Source organism: Lynx canadensis, chromosome A3 (assembly GCF_007474595.2).
Source record: "Lynx canadensis isolate LIC74 chromosome A3, mLynCan4.pri.v2, whole genome shotgun sequence".
NCBI lineage: Eukaryota > Metazoa > Chordata > Mammalia > Carnivora > Felidae > Lynx > Lynx canadensis.
This window is the reverse complement of record NC_044305.1, coordinates 94572846-94597694: the sequence shown is the minus strand read 5'-3', so window position 1 is coordinate 94597694 and position 24849 is coordinate 94572846. Positions and strand designations below refer to the sequence as shown.

General features: G+C 37.8%; 1 protein-coding gene across 3 annotated transcripts in view; it reads right to left on the bottom strand.

The window, feature by feature from the left end:
* Window positions 1-23505, bottom strand: part of CTNNA2 (catenin alpha 2) — a 1119678-nt gene extending 1096173 nt beyond the window's left edge. For all 3 annotated transcript variants that reach the window (XM_030310974.1, XM_030310976.1, XM_030310977.1), the window contains exon 1: window positions 23352-23505. The gene's annotated coding sequence lies outside the window, so the exon portion shown is untranslated. The remainder of the gene's footprint in view (window positions 1-23351) is intronic.
* Between the last annotated feature and the right edge of the window lie 1344 nt (window positions 23506-24849).

The window sequence follows — 24849 nt, the reverse complement described above, 5'->3', positions numbered from 1 at the left end:
ATTTTTTCATTTCTTTACTATTTAAAAACCATATGTCATGCATAATGTGCCAATTGTTTACTTTTAAATTTCTTCCTCTTTTATGCCTTAGAAAGTCCTTTCCTACTCAATACAAAATTAAATTAAATGGCTATAATGAGAGAACACTAAAAATCCAGAAATGAAAAAAAAAACACCCAAAACTTGATATTTTTTAAAGAGAAGCCAGTGGAGACACAAGGGAAAGCTACTTAAAATGTAACTGAGTAGTTATCACAGAGTCATGCACAATGTTCTTTCTGAGAAATTAGAGAAACAAGCACAATATCAAAAATGGAAAAGAGTGGCTCAGAATGAAAACCCTATCAGCACAAAAATAAATATATCTGTGTCTACACAGTCATGGGTTAAGGGTAGTAAAAGTTATCTTTTTTATAATAAACAATGTTATCATTTTTATAATAAACGAATTTCATCTATATCAGCCTGGAGATATGAAATGCCTCTTCACAAATTTCTATTTCATGTCAGTAAAACTGAATAGAAGAGCTGTTGCTAGCATGACAATGGAGAGATCAAGTACAAACACCGCAGGAAGGTACACAAACTGATCCAAGAATTACCGTGAACAATATGGCCATGATCACTGGAGCCTTCAACTCAGTATCTGTACGCTTAGGATTTTTATGCTGATTTTTAAGAGAAAGTTTCACATTTAAAGGTGTTCATTTCTAAATTGTTTATAAATAAGAATCAGAAACAGCTTAAGTGTTTAAAAATGCAATGAAATACATAGCCATTAAGTGATAATTATAAAATGTGTATAACAATTAGAAAATCCTTATCAAGTTTAGAAACAACACAAAACTATATGCATGCTGAAAATGAACACGCACAAGCCTGTACAACATGAAATCAAACAACATATGCCATGGTGGTGACACAAGGATTAAAATTTCACTCTTTAGCCAAAAACAATCCTTGACTGGAATCTTATTTGTACAACAAAAATAGTTAAAAGACAGCTTTATAAATGCCCCAGGTTAGTGTTCTGGTGTATTCTGCAGGATGGCAGTTCTTCATTCCAGCAGGGGAGAGTAGGTTCATTTATTCATCCTAAATGAATATACAATGTCTGGATGCATGATATTTAAATGTGGTTCAACAGTATTTTGTTGTTTGCTTTTGGGAGTGTTTGCCTGGTTAATGGCAGAAACTCTCAAACTACTGAAGAAGAAGAATAACAACAAAAATACCATTTCCCAAGTGTACTTGTCTACAGAACTTGCTCTGGATGAAGCACTGGTCAGGACTAGTATCCCACAGAAGACACCTTCATTGTGCCCATCCAGACACTCTGAAGACATTACAAACATAAGCTACTATTAAGATCTTAAGATCTTAATGAGTTTTGGGGTCACTTTTGTCACTCATAATCTCTATCATTATTACCAAATTGTATATTCTTTAGTATAGTCTTGCTAATAAAATGCAAAGTTTATGTATGATCTACTACAATTATGTAAGACTATGGAATACAATAACTCCTAAGAACTCACTCAGTTTTTCCTAATTCTCAAGGAATGACTGCTTTAACATGCTTTTAGATATTGTAAAATTGACATTTCCAAATACCCCCACATTTACATAACCTTCTGTTCACTTCATGTCTTAAAAGGATTAATATATTTAAATTGAATAAGTCTACTGAATTACCCTTGTATTCACTGAAGATATACGAAAATATATGACATATATTGAAAGGGATACTTAGATGAATAAAGCTTATCCTGGCTTTCAAGATGAGAGTGGGAGATGGAACCAGGACAACAAATACACCAATAACCCTAAGACATGGTGGTATAACATAGCGGAGTACAAAGGAAAAGATATAGAAGTCAGGAGGAGAGTGAGGTGGAATCATTTTAAGAACTCAGATACAGGTTCATCAAGAAGAAAGGATGCATACCAGATGGATTTAAAAGACACGAAGAACGTCTCCTAAGGAGACAGGAGAAAATGAGACCCAGGTGTCTGTGAAGGAGAATAAAGGGTATATTGGGGGAGCAATGTTTCATACTTGCCAAGGCAGAGAGTTCAAATAGGGGAGCATGAGATTATCTTTTTGGAATATGAGCTTGAGTGTCGAGCCTGAGAGCCCTGAGTGGCAGGCTAAGGCATTTAGATTTAATTTGGTAGCCACAGAAGCACACCAAATGTTTTTCAGCAAAGAAAATTAACTATGAAAAACTAATCTGGTGCAGGTGTGTGTCAAGATTAGGGATGTAACACTGGAGAAATGACACTCAGGAAGAGAGGCAGGGGAAGGAGATTAAATTATGTGACAGGAGGACAGTATAGCATTAAGCAGCAGCCTGAAGGTTTGGGGATGGTTTAAAAAATCTGTCATCAGAAACCACCAAGAGAAAGAAGTTTAGAAAACTTATATGTCAAGAATAGTCAATGACGGTTTTTAAAAAAATCAATTACTTTACCAGAGGAATGTAGTCAGGAAAGAAACTTTTAAAGTATTGAAGTATTTAAGTGTTTAAAGTATTAAAGTATGAAGTCTAGCATCATCTTTAAATTTTAATTCTATCACAGTATTACTATTGCAAAACAACACAATCCTAACATACGTTTGGGGCAAAGGCTAGAAGGAAGCAAAACAAGAGAACATTCTCTCCCACTCTTCTAAATTAACTGGAGTCAGAAAGCTCCAAAAAGCTTATCCAAGCATCACATGAAGTCATTCCCTTAATCCCTAAGGCAGAATTACTCTCCAGGGATTTCAGTCCACCTCTATTTTATTTCCTGAGATGAAGTAGGTTGAGGCAGCAACAGTTGTGTATACATTAACCCTGTTCCTTTCAAAAGAAGTGTAAGAGCAGCTGGTTAGTTCAGCATCTTCAATCACACTATGGCACGGTGGTGGAATTCTTTAGACTGGCTAAGTCCTTTATGAAATTCAGCGTATGTGACAGTTTTCAAGAAAGTCCTTTAGATCTTTTCAATGCAGTTCTTCATTCGGAGGAGTAGCATTTAAAATGTTTACTAAGATGATTTTATTGATGCAAGTATCATTTTTAGAAGCCAAATAACACCCCTGTGTGCATACGTGTGTGTCAATACCTAGACACTTTGCCTGTCTTGAACCTTAGGCAAATGTTCTTGGACACCCTGTTGTGTATTATTGCAGGCATAAAACAAGTGTGAAAGGAGACTGTTTCCGTTGCTATGGAAATATCATTTAATTTCCTAATTAGTAGGTATATAAATGCAAAACCATAACATTTGATTATTTCCCAAGTTTGGCAACCAAGTCTATTGTTCATATCTGAGGACAAACCCCTCATGTTTTCAACACTTTTCTTCAAAGTAAGAATTAAGAATTTAACCTGTCTTGCATTTTAATGCTTATAAATTGATTTGCTGTGGGCAAGAGAAATGAAAAAATGTAGCAAGGAGCATATAAGTCATTTATTCTTCTCCTTAAGCAAGATATGTGACAATATCTATTGACTAACAAAAACGAGTCATGGCATTAATTCTGCAAAAAGATTTCTTCAAATCATCACCTTCCCTAATGGTTATGATTTACAAAAGGTGACTTATAAATACAAAATTGGAATTTATTTTTTTAGTTTTTTTTAATATTTATTTATTTTTGAGACAGAGAGAGACAGAGCATGTGCAGGGGAGGGGCAGAGAGAGAGGGAGACACAGAATCCAAAGCAGGCTCCAGGCTCTGAGCTGTCAGCACAGAGCCCGATGCAGGGCCCGAACTCGTCAACCGCGAGATCATGACCTGAGCAGAAGTCAGACGTTCAACCTACTGAGCCACCCAGGCGCCCCACAAAACTGCAATTTAGAAATCCATCTGTTAATACAAAGCAAGGTACAACTGACATCATCTTCTTTGTTTCCCCAAGTTTTGCCTAATTTGGGCTTTACAAAAAAGTAAAAATAATAGATACTACGCAGCCAAAGAAAAATGTTTTAAAGCAGCAAACGTAAAACTCACTGCTCCCTACCTACTTGCAGACACTGATTTCACCAATGAACCCTCTAGCCAGGATGTTATCTTGTGCTCAAGTTCCTCCAACAGGAACAATTCAAACTAAACTAAGCCTTTCTCTATCTGAAAAAATATTTCTGTTAGTTGTATGGGCACTATTAGTAAAATACCTTTTTTTTCCTGGTCTGGAGATGTGAGGCACACTGCTAACCACAGATAAGGCTTTTCTCTGCTTTTACTGAAAGCGTGTTTTGTACAAACCACTAAACTCACAAGAGTTACAGTTCAGCATAGCAAGCTTCATTTTTAAAGTGTTACCTACACCAATACCTGAGTAGTGCAGTAAGATGAAGGATGTAGCAAGGAGGGAAATTCCGCTGGCTTAAATACCAGAAATCAGGGTGAAGAGACAACAAATCTGACCTGCCACCACAGACCACAGACAGCCTTCTAAGCAAATCATGCATTGATCATGGGGTCATAGTTTGACCACTGACCTGGCCACTTCCCAATGTCTCTTCTCATCACCAGCAGAGCTCCAGGGGCTCCTGAGAGCAGATTGCATGACTAGCGCAACGGCCACAGAAGAGCCTCCTGGCTTCAGCCTTCACTATCTACTCACGCCATCTCTTGCCTCCTTCCTCCCTTTGGCTGTCAGAACACAAAGACCTCATAGATGGAAACAATGAGCAATGCAAGATTTGATCTTACAATCTACCTTTGCCTCTGTATGTTCTGGGTAAAAATCTGGACCAAGGGTTTGAAGTGACAGAAACCTTTCTCTCTCTCTGCCATGCTTTATTTTTTCCCCCCACTTTGCTTATTTCCTTGACGTCAGTGGTAAATACCTCATATGATTCCCCATTTTCTTTCTCATCCAATGTTTTCATTCTTGGTCTCTTAAGCATTGGTATTCTCGAGGATGCAGACCCCATACTTCTTATACCCCTTTCATAGTATTCATTGTTACATCTTTGCCCCAAAATGTCTAATTTGAATAAAAAATAAAAAACCTCAGAAGTCCAGACCTTATTTGTCAATGTCTAATGAAGATTTACACCTGGAATTCTTGTAAGCTCTTTAAATTTAACACCACCCAAACCAACATAAGCTTATTCCTAAACTGTTTCACACCAGGAGGGCAAGGGATAAAAATCAGTTACCTTTGTCTTTGCCTCAGTCACTCACAACCAGATGGTACCTAAGCCTTCTAGTTCCTAAATAATCAGCATTGTCTTCTCCATCCTTCCAGCTTCCTCATGCATCATCCTTTCCCTCCTCTACGCACTCTGGCAAGAGTACCATTTGTGGGTCCCTAAGTTTACAGTGACATTCCTACCTTCATGCTTTCTCCTTAGTGTGGAATGATATTTCCTAACTGTCTTTATGAGAAACTTCTATATGATATTCAAGTTCCTATTCAAATGTGAATCTTCTTGACCTTTTTCTATTTTTTAACCTCTTATACTCCTTAATTATTGCTATCTAGAACTCTGTCTATACCTCTGCTCCCTGTCGTATTTTTATAGTTTATCATCTGCCTTTCCTACCATATCATTAGATGTCCTAAGCGTAGAAACCATGTTACATTCATCTTGGTATCCGAAATAGGTGTAGAAACCATGTTACATTCATCTTGGTATCCGAAATAAGAAAGGCAATTAAAAAATGTCTTTTCAGCTATATTATAGCTAGATGTAAGCAGAGTAAATATCATCTTCAAGATAAAATGTTCATTTTCATGACTACATGAACACAGTAGAATTCTGCTCTACAAACGTATATTAGCTTTCAGTTTATCACTTCTGAAAAATATATGATTTAAAATTAGGACAAGGGGTAATGTCTACTTTCCAAATGGAAAAACAAATAAAACCACAAATAATTATTTTATTTCCTTGCCTTACATTATTCACCCTTTTAAAGTGTACAAATCAGTGATTATTTAGCAAATACACAACCAGTATGTGCAACCATCACCACTAATTCCAGAACTTTCATCACTCCAAAAGGAGAACTCAAATCCATTAGCATTCACTCACCACTCCTCCTTTTCCTCAAACCCTGGTAACCACTACTCTATTTTCTATCTATGTAGATTTGCCAGATATTTCATATAAATGGAATTACACAATATGTGATATTTTGTGCTAGTTTCTTTCAAGGTTACCATAATGTTTTCAAGGTTGTCCATGTTTTCACATGTATTTGTACCTATTCCTGTTTATGACTGAATAGTACTCCAATGTGTGGATATACCACATTTGTTTATCCATTTGTCAATATATGGCTATCAATTTGTTCCACTTTTTGCCCATCATGAATAATGTTGCTATGGATACAGGTATACAGGGTTTTCTGCATGATAGATCTTTTCATTTCTCTTCAGTGTAAACCTAAGAGTCAAATTATTGGGTCATAAAGTAACTGTATTTCACTTTTTGAGGAAGTACCAAATTATTTTTCCAAAGTGGCTGCACCATTTTACAGTCCCACCAGCAACCTAGATTCTAATTGCTTCACATCCTCACCAACATTGGACAGCAGCTCTTTTCGACTAGAGCCAGATGAGTATCAGTACCTCATTGTGGTTTAGAACTGCACTTACCTAATGATTAATTAATTATCCTGAGCATCTTTCCATGTGTTTATTTGCCATTTCTATGTATTCTATGGAGACTATCCATTCAAATCCTTTACCTATTTTTTATTTAGATATATGTATTTTTATTATTAAGTCATAATAGTTATTTACATGTCCTGGTTACTAGAGTCTTATTAGATATATGACTGTAAAGATATTTCCCCATTGTGTGGGCTGTCTTTCCACTTTCTTTTTTTTTTTTTTTTTTTTTTTTATTTTTTTTTCAACGTTTTTTTTTTTTATTTATTTTTGGGACAGAGAGAGACAGAGCATGAACGGGGGAGGGGCAGAGAGAGAGGGAGACACAGAATCGGAAACAGGCTCCAGGCTCTGAGCCATCAGCCCAGAGCCTGACGCGGGGCTCGAACTCACGGACCGCGAGATCGTGACCTGGCTGAAGTCGGACGCTTAACCGACTGCGCCACCCAGGCGCCCCTCTTTCCACTTTCTTGATTGTGTCTTCTGATATAGAAAATTGTGAATTGTGATGAAATCCAATTTTTTTTTCTATTGTTGCTTTTACCTTTGGACTCATATCTAAGAAACCATTGCTTGATCTAAGGCCACAAAGATTTACACCATTTTTTTTCTAAGAGTTTTATATTTAGTTCTTCATTTTGGTCTATGGTACATTCTCTTTTTTGAGTTATTTTTTATATGGGATGAGATGGGGTCAAACCCATTCTTTTATATGTAAACATTCAGTTTTCATTTGTTGAAAATACTATTTTTTACTGAACTGAACTGTCTTGTCACCCTTGTTGAAAAGTAAGTTGGCCATAAATGTATGGGTTTATTTATAGACACCCAATTCCATCCCATTGATCTATATGTCTTCTCTTAGGCCAGTACCATACTATCTTGATACTATAGTTTTGAAGCATATGTAGAAATTGAGAAGTGTGAATCCCCCAATTCTGTTCTTCTATAATACTCTTTTGGGCTATTCTTGCTTTCCATTTGAATTTTAGGATCACTTGTCATTTTGGCAAAAAAGGGCAGCTGGGATTTTGATGGTGAATGCACTGAATCTGTAGATATTTGGGGAATACTATCATTTTCACAAAAGTAAGTTATACCATCTGTGAACATGAATGCATTTCAACTTATGTAGGTCTTCCTCAATTTTTTTCAGTAATGTTTTAGAATTTTTAGTATACAAGTCTTTGATATTTTTATATTCTAAAATATTTGCACTTTTTAAATTTTTTTAATTTATTTATTTTGAGAGAGAAAGAGACAGCACAAGTGGGGGAGGGGCAGAAAGACAGAGGGAGAAAGAGAATCCCAAGCAGGCTCCAGACTGCCCAATGTGGGGCTCAAACTCATGAAACTATGAGATCATGACCTGAGCCGAAACAAGAGTCAAACTAACCAATTGAGCCACCCAGGTGCCCCGATATTTCACTTTCCTGAATGAAAGGCAAAGTAGTAACAGCATAGGTTGTTTTATAATTGTAGTAAGAATAGAAATGAAATCTGTTCAAAGTTAACATTCTACCTCATAAAACTTTTCTTTTTAGTAATTTTTAAAGGTTATATATTTTGAAAGAGAGACAGAAAGCACACATGAGAGCACAAAAGGAGAAGGGGCAGAGAGAGAGAGAGAGAGAGAGAGAGAGGGAGAGGGAGAGAGAGACAGAGAGAGAGGGAGAGAGAATCCCAAGCAGGCCTGCACTGTCAGCACAGAGCCCAATGCGGGGCTCAATCCCATGAACTGTGAGATCATGACCTGAGTTGAACTCAAGAGTCAGAAGCTTAACTGCGTGAGCCACCCAGGCACCCCACCTCAGAAAACTTTTTATGGCACATATTAATAATTTTGATACGAAATATTTTAAATACTTAAGAAAGCATTTTTATACATTAACTTGTTTTATTTAAAAACAATTCTACAGGTGTAAATTAAGGTGAACAACAATAAAATGTAATGTATCTGGATTTAAGAAGTCAGTTATTCATAACAGCAATAGCAAACAAAATTCTTTCCAAAGGCTGCCAGGCCTCAAGAAAATTTCATCATATATCTCAAATTATTCAGACCACCTAAAACAGAAAACAGTTGTATGCTGGTCACTGAAATCTTTATCTGAACTTATGATATTAGTATTATTGTGACTCATATTTACTGCAATTCTTTAGGAAAAGACAGAACTATTATAAAGCTAACTACATTTCTAAAAATTAGATTTAATGATTCAATGTTAATAAAAATATCTTACAATTCTGAATCCGGACTTGCCAGTTGTTACTCATTTCACATCCATATTCAATTAATATTCTACAAAGAAAAACCCCTATTTTCAATAGTGAATTTACATCATCTGCTTATAACATCTTAGTGCAGATCAGAGGATTTTAAGGTGACAGGCTCATTTATGATAAATCAATACCAATATGTATGCATAAAGCCTAGACCAGATGAGTAATTATAATTCAAGGCAATTTGCCCATTTTCTCAATATGCAGAATCAATGAAAGGTTTTCTTTCAAAATAACCATTTTTCATACTAAAAGAACACCATGAAAAGAAAGCCAAGGTTAAGCTTCTCCTAAAGTTTGAAAAAGATCTAGTGCCAAAAATTAACTTCTGTTAAAGAATTGAAGACCTCCAAAGCTTCTCAGTGGTGCTGAACCGAGTACTGTGTTAGTATTTATATATTTCTCCAAGACAAGGCTGAATGTGAGGTAGAGATGGTATGCGGCAGAACAACGTCAGTGGGAAAATGATGACAACATAGTATTGAAAGTAGCAGTCAAAGAACAAAGTCATTTAGATAAAATTTTAAAAGTTTACTACCAGGAGCATTATCATAAGCATGTTGTCACCATCATCGTAACACCAGTCAACTCAGCCCAAGACCTAAAAAAGACCTAGTTCACGCCTTTGAAGAGCCACATACAAACAGTATCCCCATGAAGTATTCATAAAGGCCTAGAAAAGTGCCAAGTAAATATTTGGAAGTGAGTATACGAAATCCATGTATACACCCTGCTTAGTCCAGAGATAAAGGTTCACAATTACAGTGATACTGGTATAATTACAACAATGTATTTGGGTTACTATGGAAGAGACAAATATTGAGAATAATATTTAAAGCAAAAAGGTGTGTTCAGTTCACACTATAGTGTATTTCATATATGAAAAATGACTCATTCATACTAAATCTAAGTGAATAGGAAAAGGTATCTAAAATTAGAAGAAAACTAAAAGAAAAATAGAAGTATTATATCCTATTTACGTCTGTTTGTGTGTGTGTGTGTGTGTGTGTGTGTGTGTAAGTTGTCATATACTGTTGTCTTTACGTACAAAGAGGTTACACAAATTGGTAAGAAAAACACAAGAAGAACAATGTTCCTCAACTAGTAAAGTTATTTCAACAAGGTGGCTGGATATAAGATCGAACACAAAAATGTAAAGGAATAGTTTCTATATCGGTAATAACCTTTTAGAAAATGTAAAAGAAACACAATCCTTTTCCCAACAGCAAAAGAAACTACAAACAAGATGATAATAAATGTAACATAAAATGAGAAAGACTTTCCTCTTTGAAGAAAACAATTTATTATATTGAGGGACATGAAAAAGGCCGCAATAAATGAGCCATGCCAATGTAAAGACTTTGAATGAGAAAGTTGTTACTTTCCTCTCAAATACTCTTAAATCAAATACAATGCCAGTTAAAATCCCAAGGGTGTTATTTATGAAATTAGATAATCTGGTTATCCTAGTCTTTTAAAGAAAACTCCCAACAACAAATAAGAGAATTTGGAAAACAAAAATCATCACTTTTACTAGACATCACAACATCCCATAAGCTATAGTGGTTATAAGACTGTGACAACAACAAAATTCTTTATACCCAGAGAATATAAATAAGTCCTATAAATTAAAATAAGATAAATAATCCACTAGAAACACATGGGTAAAGATATGAACACAGTTACCACAGCAGAAGCAAAACGTTAGACCATTAGGCCCAAAAACAAATGAAAAGATAGTCAACCTCTCTATAAATCAGAGAAACAAATTCATATAACAAGGTGCCATTCTTACCTATGCATTGGTAAATTTTTCCAAGTTAAAGCTATCGTGTATTGGCAAAAGTTTAAGGAAATATGCACCTTCCCATCTGCCAGATGAATGTAAAGAAAGTAGTGCTACCGTTTTGAAGACCAATTAGGTATCAACTATTAAAATCTAAAATGCACATACCTCATTCCTCAAAATTACAACCGCCAGTGTACTTTCCAAAGGAATACACTAGAACGTGTGGACAAGAAACTTGTATAAGGATGCTTGTTTGAAATAGCAAAATAATAGGAATAAACTGTGGTGAAAACACAAGGCTTAAATAAACCATGATTAAACCAAACTATAGAAAAGGCAGCAGTTTAAACGTGTGTGTGCGTGCGTGTGTGTACTCATGTTATCCGCTAAGCTATATGTGAAGTGAAAATAAGGCATAAAATACTATGTTACCATCTCAGTAAATATAAGAAAATACACATTACTACATAGACATTGATCATCTATATATGTTAAGGGACTCTCCTGGGGCCCTAAGGTCAATCTCCTGCCCATGACACAACCCATATTTGAAGGCAGATCTGTATAAACATTTTATCTCCATAGATAACCAAAAACTAGAAACTTAAATTCCAATCAATGTAATGTTTCAGAGTATTGAACATGGAGGAAGAGTTTTTATCACCCGAGGAAATGCTTAAGTATGTTTAGTTTAAAAACCCAAACACAAAATTATATATACCTATGATCTCAGGTATGTTTTAAAAAGACCTCTGCATGATAAACTCAGATATACTCATAGTAGGGGTGGGGGTTGGGGTGAGGGAGAAACCTTGAAATTTACCAAATGTTCACTGGATACTTGTTGGACTGCAATCATTTTTATTTTCAAGTGTCTTTTTTCTGTTTATTTTCTAGATGTTACAGCAATGGGCATGCACTACTGCAAGTGTAAAAGATAAAATGTGTTGTTTCTGAAATAATGTATCTTCTGTTATTACATCCTTGAGATACCTTGATACAGATAATGCCAAAATGTTTCTCTACTCCCAGCCTGGCTCTCCCCTTCACGCCAGGCCAGTCCCACTTCTCAGCTGCTTACTGAGCAGTTATCAGCTTCCCAGCTTCTGTTCTCCTGGCTATGACTCCACCTCTGCCCCTGCTGTGCTCATTGATCCCACCTTCCTGCTGGCTCAGCCCTGTCCCAGTTCCCAGACCGAGGCAGGACTGAAATAAAAACTACTAATACAAGGTCATCCCCTCCTCCATCTCTCTCCCATCCATTACTAGACCCACTTGTTTCTGATTCTGAGTCCACCTGGACTTCTGGCCCATGCCGCTGTGGAGTCGGTATCACATTGCACGACATCTCTATCGTATTCTTTCTGGTATTAAACGGTTCAGGTACTTTTCACCCCTGCTAGATTGTCAACTCATAAGGTCAACTGCTCTATCATACTTTTATGTAGATCCAGGGCTGTGTCCTCGAAAACAGTGGTTTTAATAACTTGTAAGAAAGTATTTGATGAATGACTGCTACATTTGTTTAACCAGAAATCTGTAGCATTTGTTTAAAGATAGAAAGAGTTCAGAGACCTAATTCAACAGCTCGCATTTATTAAGAAACTAATGGGGGCCCAAGATTGAAATAGGGAAATATTAGAACAAAATGAAGGTATGGCTTCTATTCTTGACACAGAATCTAAAGTGGGTTGACACACCTATATAAAAAAAGGAGAGAATAATTACTGTTTTAGCTTCTGCCTTAACAAGCAAAACATGAAAATCCTCTTGCCTGAGGTCCTGATTTCACAGATGGGCAAACTGCAATCGAGTTTGCCTGCCTGGATTCCAGACTACTGCCAGCAGTGACTTTCACCTCCTGTCCCAACTCTATGGGCCCCCGTGTGCCTGGCTCTGCTTGTCACTATGCATGTGCTTGCCTACTTTGAATTATCCCCCTGGATCTAGATTTTTTCTTCCTCTAATTCATGCTGTGCATTAGGATTTAAATTTCTTCCCTTTTTTTTTTTTTTTTTTTTTGCTAGGGTACCCTTTGTCACCTGTTTCTCTGCACATGTTCCCACAATAACAGACTATGGCGACAATCCTAGCTTTTCTCTTCAACCTCCTTCCCATAAGATGAATATCACGGCAGGCATCTAAATAAAATTCAAACAACACTGCTGCTTGCTTACCCAACATTCGTTTCCCCTTCCTTTTTCTTAACAGAACTGCCATTCAGTACATCTCTCCCCTTCATTTTCTACACACAGCCTAGCACTTCAGAGAAAGCCTATCTCATCTGAGCTGGGAGATCCTGATTAGCCTAAACTAGGAACATGCTATTCCCTTTCTCTTTGCTGCTGAGGGCATTGGGGATGGCCATGTGATCCAGTACTGGACAGTGAGATAAGAGATAAGGGAGGACTTTTGGCAAAGGTTTCCTCATTTTTCTGGAAGGCACACTGCTGCTGCATGATGGTGGGCTTAGAACTGCAGTAGCCATCATGCCGCTGGCTGACGATGAGGTCTAGACACAGAGGGGCAGAGTCCAGGGAAGAGAGGGAAAGCCAAGCCGAGGCCTGACACCTAGACCTTCCCATCCTTCAGGTTTCTTGTTACTTTGGCAAATCTTTTTGAACGTATTCTCTTTCCTCTGCTGCCAGCTTGCTTGGAGTAGATAGCACAAAACCCAAAACCATATACCAGCAGTTCTGTTTTCTTTTTCAAAGAATAACTTTAAAATTGAAATATGAATTGATGGATATTTGGGTTGTTTTTAGTTTGAAGCTATTATGAATAAAGCTGCTGTTGATGTTCATGTAAGAGTCTTTCTGCCATGTTTTCATTTCACCTGGGAGTGGAACGCCTGGATTGGGTGGTAAAAGCATTTTTAACATTAGGAGAAATGGCCAAACTGTTTCCCAAAGTGTTGGATTCCCATGAGCAATGTATGAGTGCCTCAGACACCTCACATCTTCTCCAAAACTTGACATTACCAGTCTTTTTAAATTTAGCCATTCTAGTGTTTGTACGGTGGTCTTGTGTTGTGCTTTTTAAAATTTCATTATTTAGGAGCACCTGGGTGGCTCAATCAGTTGAGCATCCTACTTCAGTTCAGGTCATGATCTCACTGTTTGTGAGGTCGAGCCCCGCTTAGGGTTCTGTGCTGACAGCTCAGAGCCTGGAGGCTGCTTCGGATTCTGTGTCTCCCTCTCTGCCCCTCCCACACTCATGCTCTGTCTCTGTTTCAAAAATAAAATAAACATTAAAAATAAATACATAAATAAATACATAAATAAATAAATAAATAAATAAATAAATAAAATTTCATTATTTGGGGCAAATAATGGAGTTGAACACCTTTCACATCTTCATTGGCCATTTGTATATTTTCTTTTGTGAAATATATCTTCAAATATTTTGTCCATTTTTTTCATTGGATTGTTTGTTCTCTTATTGAGATGCTAGAGTCCTATGTACAGTTAGGACAATTAGTCCTTGTCTAATATATAGAGATACAAATAGAAATACACAGATATAGCAAATCTTGTGTTTTTGAAAAGTTTTTTTTTATTTTGATAACATCTAATTTATGTTTTTTTTATAGTTAGTGCTTTTTGAGTCTTAAGACATTACTGCCTAACCACAAATCACAAATATTTTCTCAAATGTTTTCTTCTACAAGTGTATATATTCAAAGCCATAGAGAAATCTCAAAAACATTATGCTCAATAAAAGATGGAGACAATAATGACTATACATTCTCTGATTCAATCTATATCCATTCCTAGAACAGGAAAAACTAATCAACAGAGAAATAACAGATCAAGCAGAATGGAACTTTTTAGTGTAATGGAAACAGTATATATCTTGATTGCAGTGGTGGTTACAAAGGTATATTTGTCAATGCACAACCACACTTAAAATGAGTACACTTTGGAGAATAGACTCCAGAAATACACTCATATTTACATGGTCAATTAATCTTCCACAAAGGAAGAATATACAATGGGGGAAAAGATAATCTCCTCAATAAATGGATAGTCACATGCAAAAGAATGAAACTGGACCATTTTTGTATACCAGATACAAATGTAAACTCAAAATGGATCAAATACTTAACTATAAGACCAGAAACCATAACACTCCTGAAAAAAAACACAGGCAGTAAGCTCTTAGACATTAGTCTGAGCAATATTTTTTGGATCTGTCTCCTTAGATGAGTACAACAAAAACAAAAATAAGCAAGGGCACCTGGGTGGCTCAGTAGGTTGAGCGTCCAACTCTTGATCTTGACTCAGATCTCAGGGTTCATGAGATCAAGCCCCATATCGGGCTCTCTACTGGCAGCGCGGAGCCTGCTTGGGATTCTCTGTCTCCTCACCCTCTGCCCCTCCCCTGCTTGCACTCTCACTCTCAAAATAAATAAATATTTAAAAAACAACAAAAATAGGGGCGCCTGGGTGGCTTGGTTGGTTAAGCGTCCAACTTCGGCTCAGGTCATGATCTCACCGTCCGTGAGTTCAAGCCCCGCGTTGGGCTCTGTGCTGACTGCTCAGAGCCTGGAGCCTGTTTCGGATTCTGTGTCTCCCTCTCTCTCTGCCCCTCCCCTGTTCACGCTCTGTCTCTCTCTGTCTCAAAAATAAATAAAAACGTTAAAAAAAATTAAAAAAAAAAACAACAAAAATAAACAAATGGGATTACATCAAAATAAGAAGCTTTTGCTAATTACAGAATACCATCAAAAAAAAAGAAAAAGCAGCCTACTCAGAGAAGATATCTGCAAATAATATAATTGATAAGGGGTTAATATCCAAAATTTATAAGAAACTCACACAATTCAATATCAAACAAACAAACAATCCAATTTAAAAATGGGCAGAGAGGGGCGCCTGGGTGGCGCAGTCGGTTAAACGTCCGACTTCAGCCAGGTCACGATCTCGCGGTCCGTGAGTTCGAGCCCCGCGTCAGGCTCTGGGCTGATGACTCAGAGCCTGGAGCCTGTTTCCGATTCTGTGTCTCCCTCTCTCTCTGCCCCTCCCCCGTTCATGCTCTCTCTCTCTCTCTCTGTCCCAAAAATAAATAAACGTTGAAAAAAAAAAAAAATTTAAAAATGGGCAGAGGACCTGAACAGACATTTTTTTCTCCAAACAAGACATACAAATGGCCAATAAACACGTGAAAAGATGCTCAACCTCATTAATCATCAGGAAAATGCAAACCAAAACCACAATGAGGTATCACTTCACACCTGTCAGAATGACTGCTGTCCAAAAGACAAGCAATAACAAGTGTTGATGAGAATGTAGAGAAAAGGCAACTCTCATTCACTATTGTTGGGAATGGAAAATGGCACAGCCACTATGGAAACAGTACAGAGGTTCCTCAAAAAATTAAAAGTAGAACTAGCAAGTGATCCAGCAATTCCCCTTCTCGGTATTTATACAAAGAAACTGAAAGCACTAATTTGAAAAGATATATGCACCCCTATGTTCACTGGAGCATTATTTATAATAGTCAAGACATGGGAGCAGTTTAAGTGTCCATCAAGAGACAAACGGATAAAGAAGATATGGCACTCACACAGGTGTATGTACACACACGTGCGTGTGCACACACACATGCACACACACACACGTGACAACATGGATGGACCTAGAGGGTGTTATGTCAGGTGAAATAAATTAGATAAAGAAAGACAAATACCATATGGTTTCACTTATATGTGAAATCCAAAAAACTAAACAAATAAACAAACAAAACAAAATAGAAACACAGATTCATAAATATGGTGTTTGCCAGAGGTGAAGGGATGGGAAAAATAAGGAAAGGGGATTAAAAGGTACAAACTTCTAATTAGAAAACAAAACACAAGGATACAATGTACAGCATGGGGAATATATTTAACAACTTTGCTTGGTGACAGACAGTAGCTAGATTTGACATGGTTATCACTCTGTAATATATATAAATGAATCATTATGTTGTACACCTGAAACCAATGTTGGATGCCAACTACACTTCAATAAAAGAAAAAAATGGATATAATATACAGAAAACATACCTCAACAAATTTTATTTTAGAAATTTTAAAGGAAATTTGGTAAAATTCTGATGACCATAAAGTCCTATGGAATAGGATTTAGGCAGTAAGCAGGACTTCACTGTGCTAAAGCAAAACTACTAACCTTAGAGCATATATAATGTTTTAGATAAATATCACCTTATTCTAAATTTGTTAATGTCATAGAATCTTTCAGAGACATTGGCATTACTCAAACAAGTCCACCATACAACGGGCTAGTCCCTGAATGGAGGTAGCAACTGACACATGCCTTCAGGCCAGGAAGGGTTTTTAAAAAGGAGAGAGAGGAAAGGATGGAAAGGTAAGAAAGAGAAATGTGTTGTAGTTCTCCCTTAGCCCAGAGACTCTGTGAAGCTAAATTTGCAATTTTCTTGGGAAAGAGAAAGCATATGCCACTGAAGATGAAGGTTTTTCTCATGTAGCAGCAGTTTATGTTTCAAAAGAAAAAAACAAATGGGACACAGTAAGAAATAAATCATTACGCTTTGAAATTTTAAGGGAAACTCACAGGTAGTTATTATAGAATTTTATAGCTAGAAAACACTCTATATATCATATAGAGTCAAAACCACTTAAAATAAAGATTAAATAAATAAGCCTTGGAGAGTGTGAGGCTTGTTTAGTCATATAACTAGTTAGTTGGTTGAAAACCTAGAGGAAGAACTGAGGTGTCCTGGTGCCTGATTCAGTGCTTTTATAAAAATTACAATCTCTAGCCCAGTGCTCTGCACACAGCAGATATTTAGAAAAACAAAAAACAAACCAAAAAACTTACTGAATAAATTCATGCTAGGTAATAGGATAAAAAATACAAAGAGAGTGTAAGTGAATAGAGAGATAAATTTAGATGCAAACATTTTCCCCAACAAGTTCTGTATATATTTCTTTATGCCAATTCTGCATATTATAGGGGGAAAAACATAATTTGTGGAATTACGCTGGCAGGTATCAATGCCTGAAGAAAGAAAATGAAGACCAGCGGTAAACTCTCAAGAACTGTAAGATGTCCTTTGCTAGAAATAACTGAGGACAATTAGCTCTTCCTGAGATAGTTGAGGGGCATTTCTACCTTTTTACTGAAAGATGGATTAATGATGTTTAACAACAGTTTTCAGGCCTTATTGAATTTACAATAAACTTGAGTGAGTGTATTTGCACCAAATCTTTGTCTAATCACAATTAAAATCAAATGAGAATGTCAGCTCCTTTGGTCAATCATGGAGTCACTACAGTTTCTGGTTAGGTTGTGGGAGACCTGACATATCTCCATCAGGAGTTCATGGCTTTGGCTGTGAAACATCAAAATGCTATAAAAAAAAAAAAAAAGATCTTGGATTTACTGCAGATACGTAATAAACAACATAACCCCAGTTTACACAACATTAATATATTAGAAGTGTAATTTTTCTATTATGGTTCTATAGTCCATAGGATCTTTTAAAATTATTTATTTTACCTCAATCCTGGTGGCATGTCCATTATTTTAAGGTAGGAATGTTGGAGCAAGTTAGGATATTACTTGATTTGGATCTTGATCCCAATCAGGCAGTTCCCACAGGTGCTATATTACTTAGTTCCCCCCCCCCCAAAAAAAAGCATAAAATACCAAGATACTGAGAAATAGCAAAATAATGGAAAGCCAACATTTGATTTTACGTACATGTTTTTTCAGCTATGATCTAGTTTTAAAGAATGTTAACTGAAATATATTTGTGTGTGTATACTTTAAAACAAGTAAAACATGGATTTAATCAGCATGACAGGAAAAATACAGAAAACCCTTAGTTGAACAGGAAATATTAATTTTTCAGCTCCATAGATGAAACAAAATTAATTCATTTTATCTTATCCTGACTCTACCTCTCCATTTGGTCACCACCTTAACATCTAGGGAAGAAAATTGCTTATTTTATTCCTGTTAATGCACACTGTCTTCACATCTAAAAAACAATAGTCTACGAGTTGTACATGCAGATACAGCTTGTAAATAAAATGGAACAAAAGCCCTATAAAATTAAGCTTTATAAAATCAGACTATCACTGGTGTTTTTTAATAATATGTTACAGGTAATAATCTCAAAAAGTTGTTGAATGCATATTTTGTGGTTGAGTTAGAATTCATCTCCAAGGTAAAAATTCACTTATGAGGAAAATAAAAATGTCTAAAAGTAAAGTGTGTCAAAAATCACTAGTGCTTTAATACGGAACTGCCTAGAAGTAATATATTTGAAAATGTTTTATTCAGATATGCTGAATCTTTAAAACAACAGAATATTGAGGAAAAATCTCAAAATAGAAAAATGCTACAGTCTATGGTCTGTTAAACTGCTAACTTTAACATTCATGTTTCTTATAATTTTCATGTGACCATTTTCAGTAATATTAAAACTATAAAAAATAAATATAAGAAGAGTATTTTACTATTTTAGAGAAAGCAAATTGTGTCAATGGATTAAAATGGATGAAACATGAAAACCATAAAGATGAACACTAACATTTTTTTAACTTGCAGGTAAAATGTTCTGAAAACCCTTTTTTCCAATAAGATAATATGATTCGTATCACTTATGCTGTTGGATAATTGTTTCGTGGATATATGTTTCAAAATAGTTAATAAACACCTGTCAAAAATAAAAGTGTACCAACAGATGTAGCCAGTAAGAAACTGGCATCCCATCCTATGCAGACATTTAACTTGCCTAGTGCACACACACATTCCAAACAGACCCCCTGTTGTCATCAGAGCTTAGTCTCCCCGTAAAATACTTGGAATAGCATAATCCATTCAGGATCATTAATAATCTTGAACACCAAAAAAAGGGAGGAAGGGGGATTGCTGTTATTAGGAAAAGTCAACAATAAAATAAAAATAAAGTTCCTGGAAATATAATTACCCTAAAATTACCTGCTTCATGTGTGTCAACATAAAATAATCCTGGTTATTATTTTCCAAGCTACAGTCCTGGAATATTCCTGGGTTAAGTCAAAATAAGAGAGAGTTGTGATAATCACAATATTGAACCTTTGTTGTTTAGAAAGGTCAAGTTTACTCTCTGCCTTGAAAGAAAAGAGATGAAAAAAAAAAAAAAAAAACAGTCTGGGTCCTCACCTTGACACCAACCTAAGATTCAGTGTCTTGGGATGGGGATGGGGCTTTGGGTGAGAACTAATACAAAACCCCTGGGTAGCTAAACATTCTGTCATAAAATAGATCCTACACTACAACAAGTTGTCTTATCCTAAGTGTTAGCGTAATTACCCTGACTATATAAGTGTAACACCTTTTAATACCTTCACCAGTATGCCAAATATTCCACTAAGGAGTCTTCCCAAACACACCTTGCTGCTTCTTCGCTTTCTGCTTTTGTTCCAGCTCTGGTACCCACACTGCATGAAATCCTTCTCAGGAATACCCGTCCAAGCTCCAGAACTACCGGTGAATACAATCTTTCCCTGGCTACATAAACATCTGTCCTGTTTGCAATTCCTCACTTACTTTCTCTTCACTCTTTTCTAGTACATAATCATATATTGTCTTATTTTAAAACCATTTATTCTAATTACAATAATGCTTACCCAATATATACATTATTTGTACTAAGTACTTTGCTTAACATATTTAACCCTTAAAGCAATCCCATGAATCAGAGTCTACCAAGGTAGACAACACTCTCTACTACTTAAATAAAGCATGCACTCAAATCTAAAGCTCTCTCCAAAGACCTTATTCTTTGACATTGTGAAATATGACCTCATGCAAATGCCTGCTCTCCTCTACTAGACTGTAAGCTAAAGTCAAAGACAGTGGTGTCTTTTACTTCTTTCCAATACCTCACATCACTTAGCATATGGTTGGGCAGGTTTTAAGAGCTCTGAGTGAAGGAGGCACACAGAATATACCCATAATATTTCCTACAGTGTCCATTAAATGTTCTGTTGTGTCTTTATCTGTACCATACATTCTTAAAGGTCCAGTCAACTAAAGGCAGAAGCTTCCAGAAATGAAATTCTTCATAGGAAGTCTCTATCTGTAAACTGGATTTTGGTCAGAGTAGCAGGTTGCTTTTTGAAGACACTAGTTTCTCTTCTATTTTATATGTTATTAATTTTACTCATCTGTCTCAAAATCTTGCTGTAAACAAATGTCATTTTATCTTCTATTCTTTAATAAGCTACCATATTTTCTTTTCACTAAGTGGACAAATGTTTACAAAGGAGACAAATAAATGGTACCTTTCTTTCCATAGTAAGAACAGTATTGAAAACTGAGACATAACACCCACGTCATTCTATGTAGCAAAACTGCAATAAGGAAAGAGCAGGACTGACTGAGGGGCCTTCTCCACTGCACACTCATGAGTAGGAAGCCCCACAAAGAAAGAGCAGTAGAGATGCTGGAAGGGGAAAAAGCCATTTGAGAGTAAATTAGGATAAAACTAACTTATTTTATTCATATACAATTACTACCAAAGTCTTTCACTAGCTTCACAGCATTCCAGGAAAAGGAACAACAATGATACAGAAACACCCCTATCTACAATTGTGTTCACTTTTAAGTTATGTCACCACTCAAACACAGATAGGGTTGACTGCAATTCTGCATCAGGATGTTGGTAACACTGATAATTCAACCAAGCTTCTGCCACATGTCTTAAGAATCAGCCAAGTCATTAATGGAATTGCATTCCTACCAAAGGGAGTTGAGGCAGAGGGTAGGTCCATCATTCCTAATAACACCTACTTTCCCAAAACTGATTCAGATGATTAACTGTATCAGTTCTTCATCAAATCAGCACTCAATCACTTTGCAAGGTAATTCTCTTCATCTCAACTCCTACTTTTACATGCCCATAAAATGCAAAAATGCATATTGCACTACTGACATATAATAATTCAAATAAAAAGAAAAAAATCAATCATTTGCTCCCTGCATCGCATCTTACTGGCAGCTTCACTGAATCCATGTGAATTCAATCCCTCCCTACACACTCATTAAACTTAAAATATTCCTATTCCATGGATGTTAAGGTTTTGGGGTTTTGTTGGTTTTTTAAAGGAGAATAGATATTACAAAATACAAGCTTCTAAATACTCCATTTCTGATTTATACTTACACTGTTTTTGGAGCTTTCTGAAATGATGAATACACTAAACATTCTGAGGCATGGTTGTCCCACCATGTATAAATAAACTTTTCAGCCACAATACTTGCAAAAAGGAAGTCTGAAAAATTACTATTAATATATATAATGGAAGGAGTTAGAGTGCAAGCTAAATAAACCAAAGTGAAATATACCATTTAGTGAAACTAAGTGGTACAAAACCAATTGAAATTTTAAATTGTTAATAATGGTCCCGGAGCTAATTCAACTTTTCCATTGTTGTAAACCACAAACAGAACTACACAGTATGTTTCTTTTCAAAGATCTTTACAGTTCCTGTAAGATGGATGAGAAAGGCTAAGAGTATCTGTTCAAGGCTCTAATGCACCTAATGCTTTTAAAATGGTATATTTATAAGCCTGCTCATTACTCATTACTCCAAAACTATTCATTGTCCTCCTTTAGAAGTTAAGCCATAATGAACAAAAGTGTATTCTTCCATTCTTCTGCTCCCTGTTTTCCCAGATCTATCTACCTTAGTGTTCTGTATGTTGACCAAAACATTCCATAAATAATGCTATGGTGCACACACATTAAAGTTTAGAGAGTTTCTGCTTTTGAAGGAGATAGTGACAGAACTAAGGATACACAGGTTCAATTCCAAGACAAATATTAGGCGGGTGGTTTGAAAATATCCATCAAAAGAGGCCTAGGGGAAAAGGATACAAGCGTCCACTGCCACCACCCTTCCTCTCCCCTCCCCTCTTCCTCTCTTGTTCTCTTCCCCTCTTCTCTTCTTTCCTTGTGGCTTCTCACAGAGACCATCAAAGCGGGGAAAGCTGCTAATTTAAAATTAGTGAGACACATACTGGGAATATGTAACTCCCAGGAGGAAAAAAGAAACTGCTAAAAAGGGGTGTGGGGGGTTGTTGGCAACATGTTTAAGTGACAATCTTCCCCACCCCCACCCTAATACTGCACAAATCCACAGATTCTTTCCAGACCCTCTTCTCTTTCCAGGTCCCAGTACTCTAACCAACTTGACCCTTAATCCGAATAATTTAGGGACCTGCAGGGCATCCGCTGTGCAAGAGTGTATCTCTTGGTATATGTGCCCAATTTTCTGGAAGCCCCTGAATCCGGACAGTTGTAGCAAGCAAGGGATCTCCCACCGGGTAAGGGGTGAAGAAAGGGGGGAAGAGATGGAGTCAACAGGAAAGGATGCAGAGCAGAGCTTGAGGGCGAGTGGCTGAAAGGAAGACAGGGAAGAAAGAAAGGGTGGGAAGGAAGTGGGGCTGGGAGAGAGGAAGAAAGGGATGAAAGAAAGGCTGGAAGAGAGAAAGGAGGGGAGAGGAGAGAGGGATGTTGGGAATGATGAGGGCGGGAGGGTTGGGGAGCGGGGAGGGAGGGGAGGATGGAGAGGATGGGAGGGAGGGAGGGAGGGAGGGAGGCAGGCAAGGATGGAGGATGCTCTGCCCAGGACTCACCTCTGTGGGTCGGTGGGAGTTTCTCGCCTCCTCCTCTTTTTCGCCCGTTCCCAACAGCTGGAGGGGTAATCACAGAAGGGACTGGAGAGGCGGCGGCGGGGACGAGGGCAGCAGCTGCTGCAGCCGCCTCTGGCCGAGGTGCGGTGCCTCCTGCTCCGCCCGCCAGCCCGGGTCTCCGCCTTACTCAGGGCTGGAAGCGAAGCCGCTCCCCCCTCCCCCCGCCCGCCCCGCGTCCTGCCCAAGCGCGAGCGGCAGCGGCCCGGATCGCCGCTAGGGGAGACGGGCAGTGCGCAGGCGCTGCCGCTTGCTCGCTGGCGCGCCCCCGTGGTCCCCGCGGCTCCGAGGGGCTGGAGGAGGCCAGGGGGAAGGGGAGACGCGGGCGCGCACGGCCTAGGGAGCGTCGAGCGGGAGGGGCAGGGGCGGAGCTGGGGAGGCGAGGCTAGCTCCACGCCGCAGGTGGGGGGAGGGGACGACAGCGAAGGGGCACCGCAGAAGGGCGCAGGTGCCGTGTCCATGACAACCGCGTTACCCTTCGGGAGGGGACCGGGAGCTGAGTGGCCGGAAGCTGCGAGGACCGGGTACTGAGACACCGTACTGGAGAGGTCCTGAGGAGGGCGGTGGGAGAAGGGGACTGGGGTTGCTGAGTAGGAAGAAAGGGTGAGCCCAGAGAGGGCACGGACGCTTGGCAGGAGGAGGGCTAGGCCTAAGTGCAGCGAAGGTAGAGATTGACAGGGGCTGTAGGTTTGTTGGGACCTGGAATACCCAGGGGAGGAGGATTGGACTTTAAAATAGGACTTGGAAGAGGATGGAAGTGTTAAAACAACTTGCTCATTTCATGAGCCTTTGTTGAGTGCTGTGTATGTGGAAGGCATTCTAATTCTTTTGATTCAAAGATAATTACTAAGCCTCTAATTTGCACCGGCCACTCTACTGAAGCATTTCAAGACATCAAAAAATGTTTAATATCAGGTGTTTGTCCTCGCGGAGGTTATACTTTAGTTGGGGAACTTAACAGAGAATGTAGGGGGTATATGCTCTGCCCATCACCATGAACTGGGGCTGGAATGTAACTGTTACAGAAATGCTAGAATTGAAGAAGGTACAAGCTACATCCGATGCATAACATAAGTTACAGTTATCTTTGTTCCGCTACAATGCCAAGTGACTTTTTTTATTTTTAATCAAGAGAGAAAAATAAAGACAAACCCTATGTCAGTTTGGGAAGACACAAGTGATGCTGCATTCACAACCCGCTACATGTCTGGTCTGCTCGCCCACCAACATCAATGTGTTTATTCATGTCAACCTTTGTACAACCTTATATCACTTGGTACACGAATTTTTTAAACTCCTTTCTTGGCTATGCCAGCTATGTTATATATCCCCTTCCTATTCCTAAGATGGCATCTGTAGTTGTTTGAAAATATCAAATCCAAGTGCCTTATTCTATCCAGGCAATGGCTTGAAAGCCCTATATCTATTCATTTATCTTTTTTCC